Genomic DNA, 22,156 nt, shown 5'->3' with positions numbered 1-22,156 from the left:
ATTTCATCCAACGCTACTCTCAGTTTCTCATAATGGCCTGGAGGTACACGACGGTAGGGGAGACGAAAGGGTTTGTCATCCACTAAACGGATCCGATGTACAAAATCTTTGGCTTCACCACAATCCATCTTGTTCCTTGAAAATATGGACTCATATTTCTTGATAAGATGGAGTAATTTTGTCTTCCAAGAGGAAGACACTTCACACGCTGTCAGATCTAGGTCTCTCAATCCTAAGTCATTCAAGGTTCGCACCATCTCATCCTCAGATTCCTGGGGACCATACTCATGTTGAAAGTGTTGAACTTGAGACTTAATGTACTCACTTTCTGGAAGATCTTCCACAGCAACGCATGGAGAAACATCTGCAATCTTTGCATTTCTTCTTAATGTCAACACACTGTTAGTGGGATTTATAACTTTAACAGGTATCCAACCATCGCCCCATAAAGGTGTAATGACTCGGCCTACCATGATCTGCTTAGGGCTGCATTTGGATTGGGTAGGCTCCACAAGCACTGTACTACCCACAGACAATGCAGTGCTGACAGGAAGCTTGCCCCATACAAGATGTTCACTCTGTGGTTGAAGCGTCACACTGTGCTTGAGCTTAACAGTACCTACTTTTCCAGGTATGTGATCGCCTCTCCATCTCTGTGTGTTAGACAGTAATGAAATGAACTCCAAACTCTCACTTTCTTCATTACCACTTGGTAGTGAGACCAATTTCCAATAGTCATCTGTATTCTTTAGGAGAGTCAGCAGGCTTTTGATGGCGTTACTGCCCAAGATCATCTCATCTGTCTGGCCTGGAACGATCAGCACTGGTATCATCATTTTACATCCATAAACACAGACAGACAGATCATACATTGCTGTTGGTGTGACTCGATGACCACCACATCCAATGATCACAACATCATCGGCGGGACATTTTGGCAACTTAGAAAGGCTCTCGAACAATCTTGCTTCAGCTGCCTCGCTGAGAGTGCAGGCCATTGAACCACTGTCGAGTAATGCAGTGAAAGATGGGCCATTTTCAACAGACACAGTTGTGTAAAATAATGAATCAGCTCTGGGGACTCGTTGTATTCCTTGAAATACAGCAGTTTTATCAGGTGAGACACTGGGTTTGTACTGCTCATATACGGACTCATAATCTTGTGTGTCAAAGATGGGAGGGTTATCAATCTGGTCTGTACTAACCTCCCTTACGCACAGACCTGTTAGTTTTCCTGTGTGGGCTGAGATGCTTGTCGTCTTCTCCTAGGGCAGAAACGTCTGGAGTGACCTGGAGACTGACACTGAAAACACAGTCTGTGCTCACGGCAATGCGTTAAGGCGGAGTGAGCAGCATCATCGCAGATAGCACACGGCAAAGCATCCAAACCTTCAATCCTAGGAAGTCTGTTAAAAGGCTGGTATTTAGGATGAGACTGAGGTCGGTTAGTATTGGTCAGCAGGACTTTCTCAAGCATGTCAATGACCTTCTCAAGAGCAGAGAAATCTGTGCTTTTTTGTTGTTGTTCGCACACCGTGGGAGCAGGCACCGGAACTGTGTTAACATCAATCTTGTTGACTGAAACTCTTTCACTTTGGCTGCGATGCACTGTACTTGTAGCTTTGAAAGATAAATCAGACTGGTAATCATTAAGTACGGCCTGTACTTCATGTGCTGACCACTTGTCAATTGGTTTGGACCTGAAGGTTAAGGCCAAATCTTTACTCGGGCAGTGTCTGATAAACATGTGCACTATTTCCACGCTGGGCTTGTCAAGTGTTTTACCTCGCTCTCGCAGGCATTCTGAAGCGACATCTGCTGCTTTGTTGAGTCTCAGCCAGTAGTCATATGGATTCTCATCCTCCTCTGGCAAGGTAGTGTAAAAATCAGCAAGAGGGACAGGCGAGTAGTGGTTGCAACTAAAATGTTTACGCAACAGGCTGTAGACAGAATTTGGACAGACAGTAGTCGAGGAGTCACAGTTCCTGATCCAGAATTTGACTACATCTTTTGCTTTACCACGCAGGTGTACAAGGATTTCTTCTACATGTTCTTCGGCACTCATGTTGTTCTTCTTGACAAATGTCCTCATCAGATCTTCCCATTCTTCAATTTCAATTGTGTCAGAATCATCTCCTCTGAATGAAGCTGGCTCCTTGACTTTTCTGTGCTGAATTACTTGGTTTTGTGACAAATTTGCAATGCTTGAAGAGCTTGTAGCCTTATTGTCTGGGTTTTGTCTATTTGGGGTGTCAGTGCTATAAGGACTAAGATGAGATATAATGTTGTCTGCTAATTGTTGACCAATCTGATGGACAATTGAACTCATTTGTCCTAACATATCAGGTACACTATGTTCAACATTAGGTGTTGACGTGATCACTTCACTAGGTTTATGAATGACATTTGACTGCATGCCCGATACATCACACTCTGCGCACGCAGTGCACACCCTTCTGGTAATGCCAGGTCTACTATCACTATTGCCAGTATTGGGGCTGTCCACTGAAAAGGGAATTGGTACACCTAAAACCCCTCTGCCTCTGCCCACTGGACTAGGAGTGAATTGATCAGGCAAATATCTATTGCTGTCACTCATTATGGGCATTAAAATGTGCTACAAGTGTACATACACAAATAAACAAACTCAAAATTAAATGATCAGAGTGAAAAGTCCAACAAATTGAAAAAGGATAAAGCAAGGAGTCCCTTATGGAAAGGCTGTGAACCGATGATGAGCTTTCGAAACGATGAAGGATCCTTCCAGAATGCAGCAACACAGCAATCTTTAACAACTTGCTTGAAGACGTGACCCAAAGCAACACAGCGGCATCACAACTTCACGGCACCAATGTGACGGTCTTGCCTGGGTGGTCTGCACAATGGGGAACACGTAGAAATAAAGGAAACAGCACGGAGAATTAAAATCACTTCCACAGCATGTCTCATTATCTCTGCTGTTTATTTAAAACAGTTCTTTCTTTTTCTTAATCTTTTTAAATCAATTAAATCTTTATGCATTGTGATCGTATAGTGTTAACAATTTTCAATTTGACAACTTCAATAGACTTTTCAATGAATTTATCACAAATAAATGAAAAACTGAACAATTCAATTCAATTAAATTGGATTTGAAGGGTAAACATCCCCACCTAGCGGCGAATTTATATAATTCCATTTGAACTATTAATTAATACATTAAACATTAAAACAACACATCTTACAACATACCTGCACAATGGGGAACACGTAGAAATAAAGGAAACAGCACAGAGAATTAAAATCACTTCTACATAAAACAAAGACAATGCACAAATTAATCACGAGTAGGCCTCGTATTACAAACTAAAAATAACTCAACATAAAACAACACATTCGATGCCAAACATATATCAGCAGTTGTATAAGAAGTTCATTGCAGTATAAATCAGCAATAAAGCAGTTAGTTATGTGTTTTTAATCATTTTAACTTATAAATCTCCAGCTGTTGAAAATGTGCGACTTACCCACAGCATGTCTCATTATCTCTGCTGTGGGTGGTCCCTATTTCACGTGCTATATGCCATCACGTAGCAGACAGATGGCGCTGTCCCCATTTATGCATTAATTTAACACTTTTACACACCGTTACATATGCACATAATGAGATGTATAGAGTGTTTTTAGCGACGTGCTGGGGAAATGATCGACTGGTAGATCCCTTATCACACAAGCCTGATCCTCTGATTCGTGAAGCAGGACTGCTCGCACCATGATATTTCTGGATATAAACACTTCAGTCATCTCTCACTCATTTTCCTGTCGTCATCATCTTAAAGTGTGTATTATGCGCAGCATTGTTGTGCTATTGCAACATGCAAAGACTGATAGTTGTGTACAGTGTGGTTTTGGAAATTATGTCTTAGTTTAATCATTTTAATCGATCAGGATTAATGATAACATATGCTTGAATGTGGGATGTGATGCCATATGAGACATGCTATATATTTTTTAAAACGTAGCTATTAAACTCACGACAATATTATGTATCTCACGACTTTATATCCCACATTAAAGTATATATTGGGAGTTAATTTTTTTAATTAATAAATTATATAAATGTTCGTAGTACGTAATACGATCTGGGAAATTGCTGAATGCGTAGCTGCATAGCCTTTGCTGTATGACAGCTGGTGATATAAATCCATCTTCCGGTAAATTCGATCAACGGTCTGAGTGGCTGTATAAGCTACAAACAAGTAGAAAATAATTTATTTGTAGATTATACAAAAGCTATTTGGAAAACAGACAAAACAGAAAAGGTAAGAAGCGATATTTGAGAAAAGAGCATATCAATGTAATAGCCGTAGACGCATAGCGGAACTAACTTTACCCTGCGTCACGTGATTTCCGATTCTTGTGAAAAAGGTCTATTAGCGCCCTCTCAAGGTACGCACAGTGCGTACAGCCGTACAGCTGCAGGCGCCACTGTACACACACACACACACAGTGTATATCAATATCGATATATCCAAGTAATACATGTGTCTTCTATTTGAACCAACAATGATCCAAGACTTAGTGGATACTTCATGGATGCAGGACAGCCAGCTTTAATTACTGCATCCATGAAGTATCCACTATGTCTTGGATCATTGTTGGTCTTTGTTGGTTCAAATATGCAAAAGATGCTGGAGAATCTGCAGGACCTGTTGGATTTTTCTGAAGAACGTTGGGGAGTTTAACTGATCAGATTCATGAACAACCATCTAAAAAAAAAAAAAAAAAGAAAGAAAAAAAAAAAGTCGTCATCCAGGTAACACCACACAGTATTAAAAATCAGTATTAAAACACAGTATTAAAAGGGTATAAACTTTTGAACTGGGTCATTTTTTTAAATTCAGATGTTGTGTGTGTGTGTGTGTGTGTGTGTGTGTGTGTGCGTGCGTGCGTGCGTGTGTGCGGTTAGTGAGCGTGACACGAGCAGGCTACACTTCCTGAAAAAGGCATCGAATACACAAACAGACGCTGCGAATTCAAAGCAATTTATTATGCATAACAATGTTTACAACTGGTGAAACACGCGTTTTTAAATCTATGATCCGTGAAATATCGCATGTGACGAATCTGTCGGAAATCAAGGTAAACATCTGCGTGCACGCGCATTTTATGATCACCAGTTATGATCCATAACACCAATTGATATCCGAACAGACGAAGAATCTTTGACAATCTTTGAAGAATCTTTGACAACCACGGATGTTAAAACATTAAGAAAGGGTTACAGAGTAAGAGTTATTGAAAACGAATATGTTTCTGAAGGTTTGCTCCCAGTTCCGTTTTAGGCTGTTGTTTTTGTGATGCGAAATCGAAAGTATTTTTGAACCAGACATTTTGTTTTATTATTTTTTGTCAAAGAACAAAAAACTGCTAGTATTCAATTGAATGAGCCAGTTAAACTCATTAAACAATCTGAAATTATTAAGATCATTCAGTTATTTTACATGACAATATATTTGTAACTCACTTTATTTTATTCATTGTTTTTGCTGTTGTGTCTAACTCATCATTCTTCATTATTTTCATGTTGTTCATCTCTGTAAAATCTTGTCATTTCCAGGTCCTGCTGAACGATTGATTGTTTTCTCAAACCAGTGCTGATCAGAGGAGCGAGGAAAGGACTCTCTCTCTAAGATGAGTCTCTCAGAGAAACACAGGTAACACTGCATCTGTTTCACACCATCATTTTAAACTCTACTGGAGTTTGTTTTTCCTGTGAATAACAAAACTTGAATCAGTGTTTTATTATTATTATTTTGTAATTTCTTTAAACCTCAATTTTGAACTTCTAATGAACTCTGACATTGTCTATAAAACTCTTGTTTGTCACAGGACTCTATAGACAATATCACAGTTAATAATTTGTTAATTTCCTTCTAGACGCGACCACACTGAATTAATCCATGACTTTGGCTTTTAGATAATAAAATCATTGATAGACATTGAAGTATTTAAAGTGATTTTATCTCTGTTCTGTCATTAGTGTAAGATCAGGATCACATGTGTCCAGCTCTGTGTCTCTGAAGAGTGATCAGTCAAAAGATGGAGAACCACCAAAGTTCAGTGGGGAAAAACCATCATCTAATAAAAGGTAATTTGTGTGTTTACATTATAGAGTTGCATTATTTGTCACAGTGGTGTATGTGATTGAATAAAACTGAATAAAACAATAAGTCACATCCATCCATCCATCCATTTTCTTCCGCTTTATCCGGGGCCGGGTCGCGGGGGCAGCATTCTAAGCAGAGACACCCAGACTTCCCTCTCCCCAGACACTTCCTCCAGCTCTTCCGGGGGAATCCCGAGGCGTTCCCAGGCCAGCCGAGAGACATAGTCCCTCCAGCGTGTCCTAGGTCTTCCCCGGGGCCTCCTCCCGGTGGGACATGCCCGGAACACCTCCCCAGGGAGGCGTCCAGGAGGCATCCGGAACAGATGCCTGAGCCACCTCAGCTGGCTCCTCTCGATGTGGAGGAGCAGCGGCTCTACTCCGAGCTCCTCCCGAGTGACAGAGCTCCTCACCCTATCTTTAAGGGAGCGCCCAGCCACCCTACGGAGGAAGCTCATTTCGACCGCCTGTATCAGGGATCTCATTCTTTCGGTCATGACCCAAAGCTCATGACCATAGGTGAGAGTTGAAACATAGATTGACCGGTAAATCGAGAGCTTCGCCTCACGGCTCAGCTCCTTCTTCACCACGACGGACCGGTACATCGACCGCATTACTGCAGAAGCTGCACCGATCCGCCTGTCAATCTCCCGCTCCGTCCTTCCCTCACTCGTGAACAAGACCCCAAGATACTTAAACTCCTCCACTTGAGGCAGGACTACTCCACCAACCTGAAGGGGGCAAGCCACCCTTTTCCGGCTCAGAACCATGGCCTCGGACTTGGAGGTGCTGATTCTCATCCCAGCCAGTTCACACTCGGCTGCAAACCATCCCAGTGCGCGCTGAAGGTCCTGGTTTGATGGAGCCAACAGGACAACATCATCTGCAAAAAGCAGTGTCGAAATCCTATGGTCCCCAAACCGGACTCCCTCCGGCCCCTGGCTGCGCCTAGAAATCCTGTCCATAAAAACAATGAACAGGACCGGTGACAAAGGGCAGCCCTGCCGGAGTCCAACACGCACCGTGAACAGGCCTGACTTACTGCCGGCAATGCAAACCAAGCTCCTGCTCTGGTCGTACAGGGACCGGACAGCCCTTAGCAAGGGGCCCCGGACCCCATACTCCCAGAGCACCCCCCACAGAGTGCCACGAGGGACACGGTCGAATGCCTTCTCCATATCCACAAAGCACATGTGGACTGGTTGGGCAAACTCCCATGAACCCTCCAACACCCTGAAGAGGGTATAGAACTGGTCCAGTGTTCCACGACCGGGACGAAAACCGCATTGTTCCTCCTGGATCCGATGTTCGACTATCGGCCGAATTCTCCTCTCCAGTACCCTGGCATAGACTTTTCCAGGGAGGCTGAGGAGTGTGATCCCCCTGTAGTTGGAACACACCCTCCGATCCCCCTTCTTATAAAGAGGGATTACCACCCCGGTCCGCCAGTCCATGGGCACTGTCCCCAACCGCCACGCGATGTTGCAGAGGCGTGTCAACCAAGACAGCCCTGCAACATCCAGAGACTTAAGGTACTCAGGGCGGATCTCATCCACCCCCGGTGCCTTGCCACCGAGAAGCTTCTGAACTACCTCGGTGACTTCAGCTTGGGTGATGGACGGGTCCACCTCTGAGCCCTCGGCCTCAGCTTCCTCAGAGGAAGACGTGTCGCTGGGGTTGAGGAGATCCTCGAAGTATTCCTTCCACCGTCCGACGATATCCCCAGTTGAGGTCAACAGCTGCCCACTTCCACTGTAAACAGTGTTGGCAGGGCACTGCTTCCCCTTCCTGAGGCGCCGGATGGTTTGCCAGAATCTCCTCGAGGCCGACCGATAGTCTTTCTCCATGGCCTCACCAAACTCCTCCCAGACCCGAGTTTTTGCCTCCACAACCATCCGGGCTGCAGTCCGCTTGGCCTGCCGGTACCCGTCAGCTGCCTCAGGAGTCCCACAAGCCAGCCAGGCTCGATAGGACTCCTTCTTCAGCTTGACGGCATCCCTTACTTCCGGTGTCCACCACCGGGTTCGGGGATTGCCGCCACGACAGGCCCCGGAGACCTTACGGCCACAGCTCCTACAATGGAGGCTGAGAACATTGTCCACTCGGACTCCATGTCTCCAACCTCCCTCGGGATCCGATCGAAGCTCTGCCGGAGGTGGGAGTTGAAGACCTCTCTGACAGGGGGCTCGGCCAAACGTTCCCAGCAGACCCTCACAACACGTTTGGGTCTGCCGAGTCTGTCCAGCCTCCTCCCTCGCCATCGGATCCAACTCACCACCAGGTGGTGATCAGTTGACAGCTCCGCCCCTCTCTTCACCCGAGTGTCCAAGACATACGGCCGGAGGTCCGATGAAACAACCACAAAGTCGATCATCGATCTCCGGCCTAGGGTGTCCTGGTGCCATGTGCACTGATGGACACCCTTATGCTTGAACATGGTGTTCGTTATGGACAAGCCATGACTAGCACAGAAGTCCAATAACAGAACACCACTCGAGTTCAGATCAGGGGGGCCATTCCTCCCAATCACTCCCCTCCATGTGTCACTGTCATTGCCCACGTAAGCGTTGAAATCCCCCAGTAGAACGACGGAGTCCCCAGTCAGAGCACTTTCTAGCACCCCTCCCAGAGACTCCAAGAAGGCCGGGTACTCTGCACTGCAATTCGGCCCATAGGCACAAATTACAGTGGGAGACCTATCCCCAGCCCGAAGGCGCAGGGAAGCGAACCTCTCGTTCACCGGGGTAAACTCCAACACATTTCGGCTAAGCTGGGGGGCTATGAGCAAGCCCACACCAGCCCGCCGCCTCTCACTGCGGGCAACTCCAGAGTAGTGGAGAGTCCAGCCTCTCTCGAGGAGTTGGGTTCCAGAGCCCAAACTGTGCGTGGAGGTGAGCCCAACTATCTCTAGTCGGTACCTCTCAGCCTCCCGCACAAGCTCAGGCTCCTTCCCCCCCAGCGAGGTGACATTCCATGTCCCTAGCACAAGATTCCGTGTCCGGGGATTGGGTCGCTGAGGCCCCCGCCTTCGACTGCTGCCCAATCCACAATGCACCGGCCCCTTACGATCCCTCCCGGAGGTGGTGGGCCCACGGGAGGTCGACCCCACGTCGCTGCTTCGGGCTGAGCCCGACCGGGCCCCGTGGGGTAAGACCCGGCCACCAGGCGCTCGCATGCGAGCCCCAACCCCGGGCCTGGCTCCAGGGTGGGGCCCCGGTTGCGCCATACCGGGCGACGTAACTGATCTTGGTGGAAATCTTTTCATAAGGGGCTTTTTTTTTTTGAACCATTCTTAGTCTGACCTGTCACCTAGGACCTGTTTGCCTTGGGTGACCCTACCAGGGGCATATAGCCCCCGACAACATAGCTCCTAGGATAATTCGGGCACTCAAACCCCTCCACCACGTTAAGGTGACGGTTCGAGGAGGGGCAATAAGTCACAATAAAACTCAATTTTTTATTTTTCATGCTCTATTTTCCATAGTGAATTTATGCCTCCTTGCGGCTGCCTGTGTAATTGTGTTACTGGAATGAGTTTCATAAGGATCCCAGGAATTGAGTTTTATTGCAATAAGTCACAATAAAACTCAATTCCTGGGATCCTTATGAAACTCATTCCAGTAACACAATTACACAGGCAGCCACAAGGAGGCATAAATTCACTATGGAAAATAGAGCATGAAACTAAACATGTATATATCCATCCAACTGTAGTCATAAATGGACAAATACACAGTTATACTGCATTTAATTGCAAAATTAAACCTTTTCAAATAGACTAAAGTATCTCCTGTAGTAAAGTGTTTTTCTCTCCGTTCTTTGTTTCATTAGTGTAAGATCAGGATCACATGTGTCCAGCTCTGTGTCTCTGAAGAGTGACCGGTCAAAAGATGGAGTACCACCAAACTTCAGTGGGGAAAAACCATCATCTAATAAAAGGTATTTTATGTTTCTAATTTTTGGTCACACGTTGACTGTGTTAAAAAGTTGTATCAGTCAATAATAATAATAATAATAATAATAATAATAAATAATACACTTTATTTAAAGGCGCCTTTCAAAACACTCAAGGACACCGTACAGTAAAATGGTAGTCATAAAACAAATCGAGACACAATACAAACAAAGCAACAGCTAACATACAATATTTAAAACTGGTCAGAGAAAGCTAATTTAAATAAGCAGGTTTTAAGACGTGATTTAAAAGTAACCAGACAATCACTTTGTTGTAGGGATAGTAGGGCTGGGGGATATATCGCATGTGATTGTCACGCACATTTTGTCAGTAAAGCCGGTTCTTCTACTTCTGCCGAGGATAGTATTTAATATCCTGGTGAGACTTAAGGGTCAGCGGAGGTTCGTTGACACAAAATCGCAGTGAGAAAAGTTCTGCCGCTGTATATTGAAGTATCGATGTCACTGGATGGTATATGAAATAAAATATAATCCACAAGAGAAGTAGGCTGACCCACATTGTTGCAAACAAATTCCTGGATAGCTCCTTGAGAAGTAAGCGACACCAAAGGCCGTGATCAAACCGTCAGCCCAGTCAGAATTACTGAAAAGTTTTCTATTTGGGAAAAACAGTCCTCAGGTGCAGTTTGTTAAAACGACCAGAGAAATCAGTAATCAAACAACAGAATAAAATAGATGAAGCCGTCAGAGAGCAGCGGCAGCAGTTTGCGCAGGCATTCACTCATAGAAGTATTCAGCAGACCCATATATCAACTGTCGGTTTAACTACGTTAGCCAGAACCGAACCAAATCACAATCCACAGAAGGGAAGGCTACCCAACCATACCGAGGACTTACACCACAAATGACAAAGAGAGTGGAGACTCACCTTGCCAGATGTCGGGAAGGATGTGAGTAGGAATGGAGAGGGCTCGTAGCCGATCAGTGTGACAGGATCGTGAGAATGCCAGGTCAGTCGTTCAAAACTTTTTAAGTAAAGAAAGTAATCCAGAAAGTAATCCAGATCTGTTGAATTCAGTAGAAACGAATCCAAAAATAAAAACGTATCGGCAGACAGTCAAACAGACAGACGAACAAGCACCAGCGTGAAGCGGCAGCAGTAGTGCGCCAGCGTTCTCACACCGGAAGTGTGTATCTGTGGGATAATTTTGAATACCAATCATGAAACATTTTAGATCAAATATTTATCAGAGTATTCACAGCTAATGTTTTATTTCTCTTTCTGTAATGTTTTGCCTGGAAAATCAGTATTTTATTGTATTTATTTGATTACAGGCTTCAATATGAGACATTAGACTCAGACGTTCAGACTCAAAAGAACCACAAGAATTTCAAAGACAATCTCCTGGGGATCTTCCAGGTAGGAAAACACATTTTCATAAATGTTTAATATTTATAACAAACATGTTATTGTATTATCATATATAAAAATGTTATTGAAAATAGAAATTTAATTGAATTTCTCTTAGTCACTTATTTTTCCTTTTAAGCACATATTTTTTTATTTGTTAAAAATACACTGTGTCTACACCGGACGCGAGCGACGTGACGCGTCAAAAGATAATAGAACCCGTTATAATCAGTGATATTGTCTACACTGGATGCGGCGTGACGCGACAAATTCCCGACAGTAAACAGATTCCCCGTTCTATTTCTGATGTAGTCCAAGTGCTTTGAAACGGTCGGTTTGTCGTGTTCAGTGTAGACATGCTGAGCCTGATGCGAAAAAGTCAAGTCTGGTGTAGACAAGGTATTAGTCTGTTTTGTTTTTCTTTTTACAGATATTTTGTTATTAAATGAATAGCGTTGACCAAATGTAGATGTACAATTTAGTTTAAATTGTTGTACTGTTTTTTTTTTTTCTTGTTTTTGTTTGTAGGATCTTGAGAGCAAAATAATAAGATTTCTGAAGGAAGAGCTGGAAAAGTTTAAGAAAATATTACTAAATGAGAACAGAGAAAACTTTGTGAAGGACTTTAATGAGAATAGATGCATTATCAAAGCAGCAGCTCTTGATCTCACACTACATTACCTGAGAGAGATGAAGCAAGATGAAGCTGCTGATGCTCTAGAAGGTCAGAGACTCATGACCATCTGTCAGATTGACACTTATTAATGTAGATCAGTGGTTCCCAGCCACGATCCTGGAGGCCCACCAACACTGCATGTTTTCCATATCTCCTTAATCAAACACACCTGAATCAGGTCATCAGCTCATTAACAGAGACTCCAAGACCAGAAATGGGTCTGTCAGACAAAGGAGAAATAGAAAATGTGCAGTGTTGGTGGGCCTCCAGGATCGTGGTTGGGAACCACTGATGTAGACCATCTATAAAACTATAAATTAAGACTAAAACTACCTATTTTTGTTCCTGTGTTTAGTTGAACTGCTCTTCAATCCTCAGCTAAAATTTGGCCTAAAGAAGAAGTATCAACGTGTGTTTGAAGGAATGGCGAAGCATGGTGAATCCATACTTCTGAATAACATCTACACAGATCTCTATATCACTCAGGGTGGCAGTGAACAGGTCAATACTGAACATGAGGTCAGACAGATTGAAGTTGCTTCCAGGCGACATGAATCTCAAGAGATTCAGGTTAAATGCACAAATTTGTTTGAAGCTCCTGAACAAGACGAGGAGATCCGAACTGTACTGACAAAAGGAGTCGCTGGCATCGGAAAATCAGTCTCTGTGCAAAAGTTTGTTCTGGACTGGGCTGAAGGAAAAGAAAATCAAGATATCAGTTTCATATTTCCTCTTCCATTCAGAGAGATGAACTTAAAGGAGAAAGAAAAACTAAGTTTGATGGACCTTATAACTCATTTTTTCCCAGAGACAAAAGGACTGAACCTTACAAGAAGGAATCAATTCAAAGTCGTGTTCATCCTTGATGGATTGGACGAATGTCGCCTTCCTCTGAAGTTTGATTGTAATGAGATGTGGAGTGATGTATCATCACCAGCCTCTCTGGATGTTCTCCTAACGAACCTCATGAAGGGAAATCTGCTTCCTTCTGCTCTCATCTGGATCACCACCAGACCAGCAGCTGCCAGTAAGATTCCTCCTGACTGTATCGACCGGCTGACAGAGATACGAGGATTCAGTGACGCTCAAAAGGAAGAGTACTTCAAAAAAAGATTCACAGATCAGAATCAGGCCAAAACAATCATTGATCATGTTAAAAAATCAAAGAGTCTCTTTATCATGTGCCACATCCCAGTCTTCTGCTGGATTTCAGCCACTGTTCTCCAGAACATTCTGGAGGAGAAAAGAAATAATGATGTGGAAAACAATCAGGCTGATGAGATCTCTAAAACACTACAGGAATCAAACACTGAAGACACTCCCAAGACTCTGACACAAATGTACACACACTTTCTCCGCTTTCAGATCCAGCAGAGCCACCGAAAGTATGATGGAGAATATGCAGCAGATGTTTCCTGGGATAACGATGCCATCCTTTCACTGGGGAAACTGGCATTTCATCAGCTGGAGAGAAACAACGTGATCTTCTATGACACAGACCTGGAAGCCTGTGGTATTGACGTCTATAAGGCATCAGTGTATTCAGGCATGTGTACCCAGATCTTTAAGAAGGAAACAGGGATCATTCTTGGTACCATGTACTGCTTTGTTCACTTGAGCATTCAAGAGTTTATTGCAGCCCTTTATGCACATCTGTTTCTAGACATCAACAAGAAAAGTGTGTTTGTTCATGAGTCTACAGAACAGAAAAACAAAAATGAATCCATGATTGATTTTCTCAAGACTGCAGTGGACGAGGCGCTCGAGAGTGACAATGGACACCTGGACCTTTTCCTTCGCTTCCTCCTCGGTCTGTCAGTCCAGTCCAATCGGCGACTCTTACGGGGTCTGTTGACACAACAAGACGACAATGACCAGAGCAACAAGGAAATAGTTCAGTACATCAAGCAGAAATTAGAAGATAATCTGTCTGCAGAGAGATCCATCAATCTGTTCTACTGTCTGAATGAACTGAACGACCAAACTCTGGTGAAGGAGATTCAGACCCACCTTAGCAAAGGAAGTCTCTCATCTGGTGACCTTTCACCTGCCCAGTGGTCTGCTTTGGTCTTTGTGTTGTTGACATCAGAGAAAGAGCTGGAGGAGTTTGAGCTTCAGAAATTCAAGAAATCAGACGAGTGTCTCATTAGATTATCAGCAGTCATCAAAACCTCCAGAAGAGCTCTGTAAGTCATTTAACATGTTTTGTCATGTTTTGCTCTCATCTGAAAAATGCATTTATCTACATTACTCTATAGTGATTCCCTATCATGAACATGAACTTAACCCTATAAAGCGTGACATATGAAATAATAGTCTGAAAAAGCAAACTAAATTTGAATGGAAACAGTTTATCAAACCTTTAGACAAAATATAAAAATATATTTAAAAATGTTAAAAATGCATATATTTTTTCTATCATAAACACTTTTATGACTTACATAGAATTATATATTGGCTCATACTCATACTTGAGGAAGGGAACATAGGCTACATACATTTTATTCAGAGGCTTAAACTGAAAAAAGAAAAAAAAAATGGTGCAGATGTTATATTGCCAAAAAGATGAAATTTTGAAGGGTTAAAAAAAGGTTGACAATGAGATTTTTTATATAATATGCTAAATAAAGTACATATACTTTATATTATCAGTTGGTACTCTGTTCTCCCAATTTGATATTTTATAATTTAGTTAATATTAAGTAAAATAAATGTTAATTTCATTTCAACAATTGTTTTGGATGTGTTTTTACTATCTTTAAATTAGTATGTCCACCCTGCATCGGCCATTGTTTGACCACTATGAATAATCAAGAAAACCTAAATTACTTTAATACAATAAATGTTATTCTTGAAATATTAATAACTAATACACTTTCTTAGGTTCTTAGATGTAAGTAATCTTAGCTTTACTTAAATCATTAAAGATTTCATAGCATGTTTTGAATTATAGAACTGTCTCATCTAATAGTTTTCAGTCAAGTCAATAATGTTGTTGAATATTAAGTGTCCAAACTAAGCAAGCCAAAGACAACAGTGGCAAGAACCCAAACTCCATCAGGTGACAGAAATAGAGAAAAATCTTGGAGGAACCAGGCTCGGCTATAAAGCCATAAAAAGCTAGTAAGTCTTAAAACATATAATATATATTAAGGCTGGGCGATATGGCAAAAAAATAAAATCTTGATTTTTCTGAGTGATTGACTGATTCACGATTTGATTTTGATTTTTTTTTTTTTAACTGTTTAACTAGTCACCTTAAAAACTTAACTACAATATGATTTAAGTAACATTCTCTTTATTAACAATCTGGTTTAAAAAAGTTCCATTTCAAGTGTAAAACAATTTGTTAAATATCTTTGCAAAAATATGCCTGAAATATGAAGACAAATGTTGTACAAACTTAGCTTAAACACATCCTATATACTCAGAAATAATATAAAATAAGAAAATGCTAAATATTTCTTAGCCAAAAAGTAATATCAATAAATAACACCAGTAATAGGCTATTATTAATAGCAATTGCATTGTAAAAACAGAAAACAGCAGCAGCTTTCAGCCTGTCATCATCATGCAAACATGAAATATCAAACCGGTTTACAGGTTTTTGCATTGCGCTATTTGTCCTAATGTTTTTATGTTGGCGGACATGTTTAGATGTTGCACTTGTCTCCCGTGTCTTTTGCAGTGTCTCGCATTTCTGAATGAACAGCCGCTTAAAGGTGATAGAGAGGATTTTTTCGTCGACTGAGAATCCAAAGACTGTTACTGAGTTTTTGTAATGAGCGCATGCGTAAGAACAGCCCCCTGACAATAACATTGGATGCGGCGCCTGTGGAGTGTGGAAAGTTACTGCAGCGCGCAGCCGCGCTCGTCTCTCACAAGGAACGTCACGGCAGTGATTGACAAGCCAGAGGGCCAATCGTTTACACGATGATCGCATAAACGATTGGCTGAAGTTTTTAAGGCCCTACCTCGTGCACAGATTATGTATATTAATATTATTACTTTCAGTGCACCTAATAAATAGTCTTTTATCAGTTAGTAAAGACAGTTTCAAGTAATATTGCAAAAATGTATAAAACAAAACAGTTTTAAGAACAGTGATGTGTTCTACATTCATAAAGCATCACATGAGAGCGGTTAATCAGGCACGCCGGCGCCATCCTGGGGTCGGATAATTTTCTTCTCCTCCTAATGCAGTTATCATTGCTGTATTGTCAACATGTCTAATTGAACGCTTGCTAACATTTTTATTCAAAATCGTGATTTCTTGATTACAAAAATAATAAAATCAAGGCAAAACATAAATTCGAATTAATCGAAAAAATCAGAAAAACCACCAAGCCCTAATGTATATACTTTTTTTTTTTTCTCAAATATGCTTCATTTTATCTAGGACAGTTGTCACTAAATAAAAAATACTAAAGTACAAATTCTAATTTTTGAAGAGTAATGTTTACATTCACTCTATATATGCTGTTTATGTTAAAAAAAATAAATAATGGAAAATATATATAAAGCTGCAGTCCATAACTTTTGGCGCTCTAGTGGTTGTTAAACAGAACTGCGTGTGAACATCGTAGCTGGAGCTATTCCTCATTTTGACTGTTCCAATCTCAATCTGACTTATGACCCAGAGGAGAACTGGCCCCCCGACTGAGCTTGGTTTCTCCCAAGGTTTTTTTTTTTTCCTCCATTTTTGTCACCTGATGGAGTTTGGGTTCCTTGCCACTGTCAGCTCTGGCTTGCTTATTTGGGGACACTTGATATTCAACAATGTTTTGATCTGCCTGCATTGACACCATTGTATGCGAACTGAACAGAGCTGGACGATGACATCACTGTTTTCTCTTGTGCCGCTGGATATATTTAAATGATCCAAATGAATAATTAATGATTTTTACAATGAATGAATGAATCAATACTGGACTTACTTAAGCTGGTCAATGACACCATTTACTTCTAGAGCTGTTGTGCTGCCAAAATTATTTTCTTGTTATCACTGTAAAGCTGCTTTGGCACAATCTGCATTGTAAAAAAGCACTATAGAAATAAAGGTGATTTCATGTCTATGACGTGTCACACAAATACTGTGCTACTCTGTGGTGGTACGACACGAACCAGTCTAATATAATCAGAATATAAACACTTATTATAGGTGTAAAGTAGTGATTGGAGATAATCACTACTGTACACCTTGAAAACTGTTTCACTTTGGAAAATGGATTCATGCTGTACTTGCTCATTATATATTTTTTGTAAATTTATTGCAAATTAAAAAAAGTTAAAGTAAGCAGCTTTAATATTTATATATACTGTAGAAAAATGTATGTGTTCCATCTTATTCTGTAATGTGATTTATTTCTCTTGTAGGTTAAATGATTGTAACTTAACAGACAAAAGCTGTTCAGCTCTGGCTGCAGTTCTTGGATCAGATACCAATCTGAAAGAGCTGAACATGAACAATAATAATCTGCATGATTCAGGAGTGAAGCTGCTCTGCACTGGACTGAACAATTTAAAGTGTAAATTGAAGATACTGAGGTAAGTTGAGCCACACGAGTCACATGACGAAAGTGTGGTGCGATTACTGACAAGACGATATCAGAGGCAAAATTGCAAGAGAACTTTTGTTAATAAAAGTTGCATTTCTTTGTTTAATGTAAGTGAGTTTGTCTTTGTTTTATTGTTGTTGTGTTTTCATTAAAAATAACGAACCACAAAAAAAGTATTAATAAGTATTTCGTTTTTAAAATCCAAAGATCTTTTAAGCGTGGGTATACCATATCATCCAGCTTATTCATTTTGTTAATAAAAGTCCAATGTTTAATATGAATTAATTTGTCATTGTACTTTTTTGTATTTGTTGTTTTCGTTAATATTAATAAACCACAAACAAAGCATTCACTTTGAATTAAGGGGAAATTCCAAAGACCTTTCATTTATTTGTTATAACACGGGTATACCATGTCATCAGTCCTATTGTTTTATTGATAAAAGATAGATGTTTAATATAAGCGAGTTTGTCACTGTAATAATATTATATTGTTGATGTGTTTTACATTAAAGGTGGGATAATTAGATTTTGAAAAATGCTGTTGGACATTGTTGATATTTGAAATAAACTCAAACAAGCCCACCCCTCTTTTCATTGCTCCGCCTCCAAAACGCACACTCCAATCCGAACCATCCTGCTCCGAGTCGATCTATAGCTCTGGCCTGATCACTGCTGGCAGGGAAGGCGAGTGCTCTAACAATAACTAACTAAACACTAACTAAACACTGCATTCTCTAGCGGTCGTCAGTGTGCAGTAATAAAACTGCAAAACTCTCACATCTGGCCACTGTTACGCACACAATGCGAGTGGATGTCTGTTTATCACAGCTGACATGCGATAAAATGCTTCACGAAAAGTAAAGTGCAGTTGATGAACGAACGACATGAAAGCACAAAAAAATTAACATACAGTACACGAGTAAATACAAATTAAGTGTTCATTGTTAGTCTGTTTTCAGGCCTTGCTTCAGACCTCTCTGGCACTGGAAAGCTTTTCTAATATATACGCGGGTCCTAAAGCGCTTGCCCAGTCATAAACCTTCATTTCAGTGATCTTCTTTTCAGCTCTTTTGTATTGTGTCCCATCTCTCGTTCTGCAGTTGTTGTTTTTTTATTTGTTGTTTTTTTATTTATTTTTTCAAATCTCCTCGACCATCATACGCCCCCTAATGCTGATTGGTTACATGTTTGTTGTTGGTGTCGGCCCGACTAACTTCCAAACAATGTTTTGGAAATTCTGCTTACTCCACCTTTAAGAGTAATATTGAATTGACATTTAGCATTGGTTTTGTTCCAAGCAAAGGAAAGTTCTATGGTCCTATCATACACCTGGCGGAATGTGTGACGCAGTTGTTTTTTGTTAGTTTAAGCCAGACGCAGTTATCATTTTCACGTCCTGTGCCACATTGTTTAAATAGCAAATGCATTTGTGCCCCATGGACATGCTGGTCTGACAACGAGATCTAACTGAAAGACTGAACCATTGACCAACTGAATTCTGGTCTAAAGTCAATGGCACAATATTTTTTTTTTAATTAACAAGTGCGTTAGTAATATGCGCTTTACACTGTAAAATCCAATAAGTAAACCTTACTTTAAAAAAAAGCATGCAAACCGATTGCCTTGAAAAAACCAAGTAAGGTGAAATAGGAATAGTATGTAGAACTAACAAGTGCCTGTCTAGTATTGTACACTTACAAGAGAGTTCCAGTAACTTAAAACAAATTTGTATTGTATACTTAATCATTTACTTTAGATGTACTTGTCTTAGTATAGACTACTCAGAATTACTATTTTAAACAACTAAATCATTTAAAGTAAAATACACTTTGTGAGTAATCCTAACTTATTTATGCAAGCTGTGCTAAGGTGATGTTTTCTGCATACACTCTCAGAAAATAAAGTACATAATTGTACCTTTAGGGGTACAATGGCTTGTCACTGGGGCTGTACCCTTGTGATTTGTACCTTAAGGCTTAAGCGACCAATTTTGTACCTTTATTTAACAGTACAAAAATTGACCCTTCAAAAAGGGTGCAAAATTGGCTTTGACAGCGTACAATCGTTGACTATAATGAGATATATATATTTTACACACACACACACAAACACACACACTGAATTAAAATCAGAATTTATTAAATCCTTTTCATTTTCACATTTTACAACATTTCATTTTAAATATTCCATATGAGTCCATCTTGCCGGGTGTTAAAAAGTAACACTGAAACAGTGTTAAAGTTAATGAGATAATTGATTGATGATTGAGTGATGATTGACAATTAATGGTGACACCTGATGTTAATAAGCAGAATCATTGAAGGAAAGAGAGAAAAAGGTGTTAATGTTTTATGGAATGTTTCAGTTCAAGCCACCATGAAAGAGGTCAGTGTTTGCTTTAGTTGGGCTCTTGACTCTTTACTTTTTGTTATTAATTGTTCTCTGGCTGCTCCAACTTTGTGTTTGTAAAGCACATTTGTTATTGTCACAATATAATTTGATGATGATATAATCATCATGTGATGGCCTGATGTTGTTTAGAGTCTAAATCTCTGACTGTGCTTGATGTGTAGCTTTAGTATTAATGATTGTAGTCCTGTGACTTTACAGCTTGAGATCCAACAATAGTATGACTTTTTTTTTTAAGAATAATACTTTATGCACTGAAGCTTCACTGTTTAAACACACACAGACATCAAGAATCAGCATCTGATTCTCAAGAACGGTTTGATTTTAATGCAGTGTGTGTGTGTAAAATATATATATCTCATTATAGTCAATGATTGTACGCTGTCAAAGCCAATTTTGTCCGCATTTTGAAGGGTCAATTTTTGTACTGTTAAATAAAGGTACAAAACTGGTCACTTAAGGTACAAATCACAAGGGTACAAATTTGTACCCTTGAGGGTACAGCCCGAGTGACAAGCCATTGTACCCCTAAAGGTACAATTATGTACTTTATTTTCTGAGAGTGTAGCACACCTGACAGAAAAATTAAGAAAATTTATTAAGACAGCTGTTTTAAATATATTATATTGTATTTCTTATTTTATAATGTTTTCTGTGGTGTGTGACTTAGGAGAGATGTTATATTTTCTATTTGATTTGTTTTTAATAATATCAAGAAATTGTCTTAGTCTGGACACTTGAGGAAAGTCAAGATATGATTTTAGTACTTTGTTGTGAGGCTGAAACGTCTGTGAAAGTGTAAATAAATGCCATTTAAATACACAAACCCTTTGAATTCACTACTTTCTGTTTACCAGCACTTCTTTGTTCACATAAATACAGGTACTGGGAGAGAAAAAAAACAGTCAGTTGTAGTTGTTGTGTCTCTCTCTTTTTCTCTTGTTGTTTCTTCAGCAATTCTGCTTATTATCATCAGGTGTCACCACTAATTGTCAATCATCACTCAATCATCAATCAATTATCTCATTAACTTTAACACTACTTCAGTGTTACTTTTTAACACCCGGCAAGATGGACTCATATGGAATGTTTAAAAATGTGTTTAAAATGAAATGTTTTAAAATGTGAAAATGAAAAGGATTTAATAAATTCTGATTTTAATTCAGCATGTGTGTGTAATATATATATATATATATATATATATATATATATTTATATATATTTATATATATTTATATATATTTATATATATTATATATATATTATATATATATTATATTACATATTATATATATTATATATATATATATTTTATATATATATTTTATATATATATATATTATATATATTATATATAAAATATATATATATATAATATATATATATATAATATATATATATATCTCATTATAGTCAACGATTGTATGCTGTCAAAGCCAATTTTGTACCCTTTTTGAAGGGTAAATTTTTGTACTGTTAAATACAAAATTACAAAATTGTCACCAAAGGTACAAAACTGGTGTCTTAAGGTACAAATCACAAGGGTAAAAATTTGTACCTTTGTACCATTGTACCGCTAAAGGTATAATTATGTACTTTGTTTTCTGAGAGTGAAAGGCAATCCAGTTTACTTGTTAAAACCATGCAAACCGATTGCCTTAAAAAAAAAAAATTGGATTTTACAGTGTGCTTTTTTTCAGTATGGTTCACTTATTGGATTTTACAGGCGAGTGCACAAGGTGTGTAACACAGCAGACATGTCAAATATTAAAAATAAAAGGATTATAATGTAAAAGATTATTATTGTGTGCATAAAAATAAAAATGCTTTGGTAGAATCCTGCTTGTCCTGTAGGCTAGATGATCTGCTCGTGTGTTTTAACCTAGCGCAAAAGTAGATCCTTTTCCTTGCTAGAAAAGCGTTTAGAAATTAAATTAAATTGGATTCGGACATGCCCTAAGTGCACTTGCTTTAGACCATGCACTTAGATCAGGGATGGGCAACTGGCGGCCCACGGGCCACATATGGCCCGCAATGTCT

General features: G+C 39.9%; 1 pseudogene; it reads left to right on the top strand.

The window, feature by feature from the left end:
• Positions 1-4,961: 4,961 nt before the first annotated feature.
• LOC137002552 (protein NLRC3-like) overlaps positions 4,962-22,156 on the top strand; it is a 31,010-nt pseudogene continuing 13,815 nt past the window's right edge.

Source organism: Chanodichthys erythropterus, chromosome 16 (assembly GCF_024489055.1).
Source record: "Chanodichthys erythropterus isolate Z2021 chromosome 16, ASM2448905v1, whole genome shotgun sequence".
Taxonomy (NCBI): domain Eukaryota; kingdom Metazoa; phylum Chordata; class Actinopteri; order Cypriniformes; family Xenocyprididae; genus Chanodichthys; species Chanodichthys erythropterus.
Note: the sequence above shows the minus strand (reverse complement) of the source record. Positions and strands in the feature narration are given on the sequence as shown.